Source organism: Staurois parvus, unplaced genomic scaffold, assembly GCF_062004578.1.
Source record: "Staurois parvus isolate SC_StPar_1 unplaced genomic scaffold, SC_StPar_1.0 ptg000472l, whole genome shotgun sequence".
NCBI classification, from domain to species: Eukaryota; Metazoa; Chordata; class Amphibia; order Anura; family Ranidae; genus Staurois; species Staurois parvus.
The window spans coordinates 2801142-2810473 of NW_028318268.1; positions in this window are offsets into that span (position 1 = coordinate 2801142).

Here is a 9332-nt window from a genome sequence, read left to right on the forward strand (position 1 = left end):
GCTAGGGGCGGAGAAAGACCAGGCAAACCTCTCAGCCACGCCCCTCTGCTCTGTACTAATCCAATACCTGCTGTGGGGGGGGCGGAGAAAGACCAGGCAAACCTCCCAGCCACGCCCCTCTGCGCTGTACTAATTCAATACCTGCTGTTGGGGGCGGAGAAAGACCCGGCAAACCCAGCCACGCCCCACTGCTCTGTTCTAATCCACCACCTGGTGTGGGGGGCGGAGAAAGACCAGGCAAACCTCCCAGCCACGCCCCTCTGCTCTGTACTAATCCAATACCTGCTGTGGGGGGGCGGAGAAAGACCCGGCAAACCCAGCCACGCCCCTCTGCTCTGTACCAATCCAATACCTGGTGTGGGGGCGGAGAAAGACCAGGCAAACCTCCCAGCCACGCCCCTCTGCTCTGTACTAATCCAATACTTGCTGTGGGGGGGCGGAGAAAGACCAGGCAAACCTCCCAGCCACGCCCCTCTGCTATGTACTAATCCAAAACCTGCTGTGGGGGGCGGAGAAAGACCCGGCAAATATAAAGTTGTCCAATGATATATGCCATGGGTATACCTTTAGGTCCATATATATATTTGGGCACAGGCACAATTTTAGCTTTTGAAGGAAGATAAGTGAAATACTCTGCAATGGCCGAGTCAATCACCTGATCTCAACCCCATTGAGCATGCATTTCTCTTGCTGAAGGCAAAACTAAAGGCAGAAAGACCCACAAACAAAGAACATAGAAAGATGGTTGCAGTTCCTAAAATTTGTACTTGATATTTATGCTCAACCCCATAAATTAACACTGAAAGTCTGCACTTCAAATTAATTTGGATTGCTTCGTTTTAATTCATTCTGGTGGAATACAGAGCCAAAAGAATGAAAATTCTGCCTGTGTCCAAATATACAGTCAGGTCCATAAATATTGGGACATGGACACAATTCTAACATGTTTGGCTCTATACACCACCACAATGGATTTGAAATGAAACGAACAAGATGTGCTTTAACTGCAGACTGTCAGCTTTAATTTGAGGGTATTTACATCCAAATCAGGTGAACGGTGTAGGAATTACAACAGTTTGCATATGTGCCTCCCACTTGTTAAGGGACCAAAAGTAATGGGACAGAATAATAATCATAAATCAAACTTTCACTTTTTAATACTTGGTTGTAAATCCTTTGCAGTCAATTACAGCCTGAAGTGTGGAACGCATAGACCTCACCAGACGCTGGGTTTCATCCCTGGTGATGCTCTGCCAGGCCTCTACTGCAACTGTCTTCAGTTCCTGCTTGTTCTTAGGGCATTTTCCCTTCAGTTTTGTCTTCAGCAAGTGAATTGCATGCTCAATCGGATTCAGGTCAGGTGATTGACTTGGCCATTGCATAACATTCCACTTCTTTCCCTTAAAAAACTCTTTGGTTGCTTTTGCAGTATGCTTTGGGTCATTGTCCATCTGCACTGTGAAGCGTCCAATGAGTTGTGAAGCATTTGGCTGAATATGAGCAGATAATATTGCCCGAAACACTTCAGAATTCATCCGGCTGCTTTTGTCAGCAGTCACATCATCAATAAATACAAGAGTACCAGTTCCATTGGCAGCCATACATGCCCACACCATGACACTACCACCACCATGCTTCACTGATGAGGTGGTATGCTTAGGATCATGAGCAGTTCCTTTCCTTCTCCATACTCTTCTCTTCCCATCACTCTGGTACAAGTTGATCTTGGTCTCATCTGTCCATAGGATGTTGTTCCAGAACTGTGAAGGCTTTTTTAGATGTTGTTTGGTAAACTCTAATCTGGCCTTCCTGTTTTTGAGGCTCACCAATGGTTTACATCTTGTGGTGAACCTTCTGTATTCACTCTGGTGAAGTCTTCTCTTGATTGGTGACTTTGACACACATACACCTACCTCCTGGAGAGTGTTCTTGATCTGGCCAACTGTTGTGAAGGGTGTTTTCTTCACCAGGGAAAGAATTCTTCGGTCATCCACCACAGTTGTTTTCCGTGGTCTTCCGGGTCTTTTGGTGTTGCTGAGCTCACCGGTGCGTTCCTTCTTTTTAAGAATGTTCCAAACAGTTGTTTTGGCCACGCCTAATGTTTTTGCTATCTCTCTGATGGGTTTGTTTTGTTTTTCAGCGTAATGATGGCTTGCTTCACTGATAGTGACAGCTCTTTGGATCTCATCTTGAGAGTTGACAGCAACAGATTCCAAATGCAAATAGCACACTTGAAATGAACTCTGGACCTTTTATCTGCTCATTGTAATTGTGATAATGAGGGAATAACACACACCTGGCCATGGAACAGCTAAGAAGCCAATTATCCCATCACTTTTGGTCCCTTTACAAGTGGGAGGCACATATGCAAACTGTTGTAATTCCTACACCGTTCACCTGATTTGGATGTAAATACCCTCAAATTAAAGCTGACAGTCTGCAGTTAAAGTACATCTTGTTCATTTCATTTCAAATCCATTGTAGTGGTGTATAGAGCCAAAAATGTAAGAATTGTGTCGATGTCCCAATATTTATGGACCTAACTGTATGTGGAATTATACCCCAAAACATATTCTCCTACTTCTTCTGAGTATGGGGATACCACATGTGAGAGACTTCTTGACAGCCTAGCTACATACAAGCCCCCAAAATCCAATGACCACCTCCAGGCTTTCAAAAGGCATATTTCCTCATATCACTTCCCCATTACCTATCACAGTTGCAGAGGCTCTAAAATGCTAGGATAGTACAACCCCCCACCCAAATGACCCCTTTTTGGAAAGTAGACCATCCAAGGAATTTGATAAGAGGCATGGTATTTTGCAGATCTCATTTTTGTCACAGGGTTTTTAAAAAGAATAAAAGAAAAGAAAAAATACATTTTTCTTTTTCCAAAAACTTGTGGCAACAAATGAGATCTGCAAAATACTCGCCATGCCTCTTCGCAATACCTTGGAGTGTCTACTTTCCAAAACGGGGTCATTTGGAGGGGTCGCTTCTACTATCCTGGCATTTCAGGGCCAACATTAGAAGCTCATGCCACACATCACCCACTCTTCTAACCACTTTTATTGTTATCATAGGGAACTGTGACAGCAATTGGCAGTAACAGGTATTCTTTTCTGAAAAATCTATTAGACTCCAGATATCTCCTCTGCCCTTAAAGCATCTGGTGACACCAATATTTGTGTGATCAGATGCTTTCCCAATATTAAAATGGCGCTGTTTATATCTGGCAAAACGGAAATGATGAAATGCTTCTAGCTTCCAGCCTCTTAGACCATAGAGATGATGGAGGCATTCCAGTCTCCAATCTGCTCTATTATCAGCCAGCGGAACTGCCGGATGCATTTTTGGGTTCTCCTGTGGGTCGGGAGAGCACAAGAACACCTTGGAAGGCGGGGGAGGGGTGGGGGTGTCCCTTCCCGCTGCTTGTAAAAGCAATCCAGTGCCTAATTAGTAGCTAGGTTTGTTTTTACATGAAAGCCGACCGCTAGCTAAAAAAAACGATACCAGGATGATGCCTGTAGCTGCAGGCAGAGGCGGACTGACCATTATGGAAACTTGGGCACTGCCCGAGGGCCCGGGGTCAGTAGGGGGCCCCATGAGATGCCCCTGGTACCTTTTTCATAGGCTTTTTTGAGTTTGGGCAAGGACACAGGGGCCCCATGATCCCCTATTGTCCGGGGGCCTCATGAGTTGTCAGTCCGCCCCTGGCTGCAGGCATCTTCCTAATATAACCACTCAACGTCCAGCGACATACCACTACATTGCTGGTCCATCTTGGGCATATATGTAACAGCAGACAACAAGGGTATATGATGAAACGGGTCTGTGGACCAATATGACCGCAATTCACTCTTTTTTGTAATGCCCATGTTGAGGGTTAGGCTCCAAAAAGTTTTAAATTCAGAAACCATGATAGGTTCCCATGCGAATTGCCTGGCAAGAGCTGAATTTGGGTGGGCGGCCATGTATTGTTGTGCGTATAAATTGCCTTGGCCCACAATCAATTGGTGCAAATCTTTAGTGAAAAACAGCGGAGGGGCTAAACGCTAGTGCTGGCAGCAAATGGGGCCGATCCTGCTAACACTGTGTTTTTGAGGAGTTTATACAAAGCAGGCACTAGTAGAGTTCTGTTCATGATCATTATACTGATTCGTACAAACACTATACTTGTAATGGGGGTGATCAGCGACCTATAGCATGTTTGCGATAGCGTGTGGGCAATCTAACGCTAACTGACCCTGGCTGGGAAGGGCTCTAATTGACCCTGAAATAGAAAGTGACATAAATGACGTTGCTTTGCCCAGAGCCGCCGTTGTCCGCTCATTGCTGGTGGGCAGACAGCAAGTAGTTTAAAAAAATGCGGTGTGATGTGCAGAATCGGATCGCATAGGTGTGACTACCCATGTGATCTGATTCTAGTGCGGACCCAAAAAAATGGTCCTGCACCTTTTTGGTGCGGTGCAAATAGAGCCATACAACATGTATGGCTCCAATCCCGTCGCACACATATCGCATGTGATTTGCACAGGAATGCAGTGCAATTCCTGTGCGAATCACATGCGATATACCGCACCGCACATTTGTGAACCCAGGCTCACACTAGTAGGTGAGGGGCAGTAAAACACCATGGTTAAGCCATGTGTTTACTTCAACCCCCCTTCCCATCCACTTCCCCTGGAGCTGCAGAGGCCTTTACAACCACAGCAGTAATTATACCCCCTGTCAATTCTGCTGACTTGGACCCATTCAAGTGAATGGGGCCACTCTGCAATCGCCCAGGAGCTTTGTGCAATGCAAGTGGTTGCAGCACGCTAGTGCAGCATTCCAGCATGCGATGAAGAGGCAATGCACCTCCTCAACGCCTGTCAAATGCTCTCTGAAGAGCAATCTGAACATGGATCGCTCTTTAGAGATTAAAACAAGTGTGAACAAGCCCTATAAAAATACATTACCCTTTTTTTCTGGTGCACTACTGTGCACTGCAACATGCCACAATGCAAATGTCCTGCATATTGGGATGTCATTCAAAATGAATGGCAATGCAACCTATTATGTGCATTACTGTGTGTTTCAGTAAAGCATGTGCTAATTCACATGTTACCACAAGTGTAAATGGGCCCTGAATGTCCTGTATGATTACCTTGTGGCCCTTGGTTAGCTTTCCATCCCCCCATTCATACAGTCTATACCCTTTCCACAGCTTTCAGATATAACAAAAGGCTCTGTTATGTCCTGGATTATATAGTGAAAGGCAGCCTAAGGGCTTGTTCACACAAGCAGTTGGGGGGCAGTAAAACCTTGAAGTTCAGCGGTGCTTTTTCTGCCCCCCTCCAACTGCTACCCACTTTACCTGCACAGGCAGCAGCTGGGGGTGTACCGCCCATTGAACGGGACCCATTCAAGTCCAATATACGTGGCTGTAGTGCTGTGATGTGGCAATCACAGGGTTAAAGCAGGCAGTGTGGAGGCATTGTATCGCCTGTTCAAGGCTGGTCAGACACCACAGCTTGTGAATGATCCCTGAGGGCACATTTCAGTTGTGTTCTCCCCATCACACGGTGATCATTAGCAGAACTTCAGCAGTGACCCGCGTACAAAAGACACATTGTTTCTATAAACTGCACAAATCATCGTCTTCCAGTCCAGCACAGTAAACAAGATATTTGACATGGAGGTGCCAACACACAATACAATATTACATTATGGGGGAGATTTACTAAAACTGGAGCACTCAGAATCTGGTGCAGCTGTGCATGGCAGCCAATCATCTTCTAACTTCAGCTTGTTCACTTAAACTTTGTCAGTAAATCCTGGAAGCTGATTGGTTTCTATGCAGAGCTGCACCAGATTTTGCACTCTCCAGATTTAGTAAATAACCTCCTACACTATATTGCCAAAAGTATTGGGACGCCTGCCTTTCCACGCACATGAACTTTAATGGCCCCCCAGTCTTAGTCCATAGGGTTCAATATTGGGTCGGCCCACCCTTTGCAGCTATAACAGCTTCAACTCTTCTGGGAAGGCCGTCCACAAGGTTTAGTAGGGTGTCTATGGGAATGTTTGACCATTCTTCCAGAAACGCATTTGTGAGGTCAGGCACTGATGTCGGACAAGAAGGCCTGGATCGCAGTCTCCGCTCTAATTCATCCCAAAGGTGTTCTATGGGGTTGAGGTCAGGACTCTGTGCAGGCCAGTCAAGTTCCTCCACCCCAAACTCGTTCATCCATGTCTTTATGGACCTTGCTTTGTGCACTGGAGCGCAGTCATGTTGGAACAGGAAGAGGTCATCCCCAATCTGTTCCCACAAAGTTGGGAGCATGAAATTGTCCAATATGTCTTGGTATGCTGACGCCTTAAGAGTTCCCTTCACTGGAACTAGGGGGCCAAGCCCAACCCCTGAAAAACAACCCCACACCATAATCCCTCATCCACCAAACTCTACACTTGGCACAATGCAGTCAGGCAAGTACTGTTCTCCTGGCAACCAACAAACCCAGACACGTCCATCGGATTGCCAGGCAGAGAAGCATGATTGGTCACTCCAGATAACACGTCTCCACTGCTCTAGAGTCCAGTGGCGGCGTGCTTTACACCACTGCATCTGACGCTTTGCATTGCACTTGGTGATGTAAGGCTTGGATGCAGCTGCTCAGCCATGGAAACCAATTCCATGAAGCTCTCTACGCACTGTTGTTGTGCTAATCTGAAGGCCACATGAAGTTTGGAGGTCTTTAGCTATTGACTCTGCAGACAGTTGGTGACTTCTGTGCACTGTGTGCTTCAGCATGTGCTGTCCCCGCTCTGTCATTTTACGTGGCCTACCACTTTGTGGCTGAGTTGCTGTTGTTCCCAGTTGCTTCCACTTTGTTATAATCCCACTAACAGTTGACCGTGGAATATTTAGTAACAAGGAAATGTCATGGATGGACTTATTGCACAGGTGGCAACCTATCACGGTACCACGCTTGAATTTACTGAGCTCCTGAGAGCCACCCATTCTTTCACAAATGTCTGCATGCCTAGGTACTTGATTTTTACACCTGTGGCCATGAAGGTGATTGGAACACCTGAATCCAATGATTTGGAGGGCTGGCTCAATAATTTTGGCGATACAATGCATGTACCAACACAACATAATAAAATTATAAATACACTATATTAAAACATGGTTCCATACCTGACAACACACTAGAAAAAAAAGTATAGCCGGCATAAAACTAATCTGCAGGGCTTTAGGACTCCTTCCTGTCCCAAGCTGGTAGATTATTACCCACATACATATACCAATACACTGATTGATTGATCTGCAGCAAATGGTATATGGTAAACTGGGATATTCGTAGGAGATGAAACTGCGACGCATTTCAGGGAATTAGCCCTCTTCGGAGAGAAGAAGGGAGACCTGTAATTCTACAGGTAAACAACACAATGAAAAAAATTACACACATATACACAGCAAAAGGTATACAGCTGTAAACCAACCAAGTAAACAATGTCTGCTACCTGTCCACTGATGGTCCACAAAAATTAGACGATACACCTCAATCTTCCCCCAGGGAAGAAGGGGGGTGGGTGACCTTGACGATATACAAGGAACAAAGCTAAAGGCAAGGAGAATATGAGTAGCACATAAAAGGGTATATGTATGCCTTAAATCAGGGCTTAAAATAGACCTACTAGCCAGGCACAAACCTTACTCTCCACCAGTTGCCCCACCCAACCTTGCCCAGGCCCGTCTCCAACCCCACCCCGTCCTGTCCCCCAACCCCATCCCCTTAAAGTTTATGAATTTAAATTTTTCTTTAGAATAAAGAGTCCAAAATATAAAAAACTGCAATTATAACATAGCTTTATTGTGTCAATTTAAACATAACAGCAATAGTTTAGTAGCAATAGGGTGCAATCAAAATATCAAGTTTTACAGCTTTAAACCTGTAGTGAACATTTTGTATTTTTTTGTTTATCTCCTGCATTTTTAAAAAGAGACTTTAGTAACTAAAGTCTCTTTTAAAGGATGTAAGTTTTAGTTTACAGAAATATAGCACGAGAAAAAGTGCTTATTTTGATGCCAAAAAACATGGAATAATAGTTACTGTAAACATGTTGTATTCTTTTTATCTCCAGCAGAGACCTTAGAGAAGTGTGGCATTAAGAAAAAAGTGCCTCTTTTGTTGACCTCTCTCCCCGCGGTGGTGGAGAAGGGGTGTCCGCTCAGCGGAGGAGAGCAGACCTCTCCTGCACCTGTCCCCTCAGCGGAGCTGCCAGTGTAATGGCGGTGCCGAAGTTGGAAACCAGAACTCGGTTTCACAATGAGGCTTGGAGCGCAGGTGCAGCCGCTGCATAATCTGTGCTCGCTGCTTGCCACACAAGAATTTCTCCTCGCATTTGGCGAACGGGCGTGCGACTTTTTCAAGCCCTGCCTTAAATGACTGTTAGATATAAAGTTCAGACCCACACAGTATCATATTAAAAGGCGGTTCACACCGTTCCCCCATCTGAATTGCACAGGAACGTGCCGTGTGTTCCTGTGTGACTCAAACTGCATGCAAAACACACTACATTTGCAGAGGGTGTTGATAAAAAGTTAACAACACCCCAAACGCAGGTTGCAAACGGAGTGAATTTTGCCAATGCTGGATCTTTTGTACCACTGCATTTTAAAAAGTACTGCTAGCACTACTTTTGGTGCAGTCAAAATGAATGGGCTGAAAACGCACCGCACAGAACCACATTTGAATCGCACAGCAACATACAGTGCATTCCTGCGCAATTCAGTTGCGGGCATGGTGTGAACTTACCCTAGGTCACTGGTCTGAAGACTGCATTGCTACCTGCGAGGATTTTCAACAATTTCTTGCAATTTGCAGTGCGATTTCCATTATATTCTATGTATCTGAAATCACAATAAGCTCCAGAAAAAGTAATGCAAGAACTACTTTAGAAATCCCACTGCAGCAAATCGCAAATGTTAAGACACTGACATTCACATTCATTAGATGCGATTTCAATTCCAAAATTGCACCTGAAATCGCACCAGTATGACCGGACACTAGTGAAGAAATTGATGGTGCACATCTGGTTGTATGAAAACCAACAGGTTGTCTATAAAATCCTATGTAAAGAGGGGAAAAAATCAGTTGTAAAGCCCCATAAACTATTAGAAAAGTAGTACAAAAATCCAAACTCACACTAGTATGTGTTCTATATCCTCCTTGACCCCTGGTTCACACCTATGCGCCCGTGCGGGCTGCGTTTTGCCTGGGCACGAGAGCCCATTCATGTGAATGGACTCCCGTACCCGTAACTCACATGGAAGAAGTCCC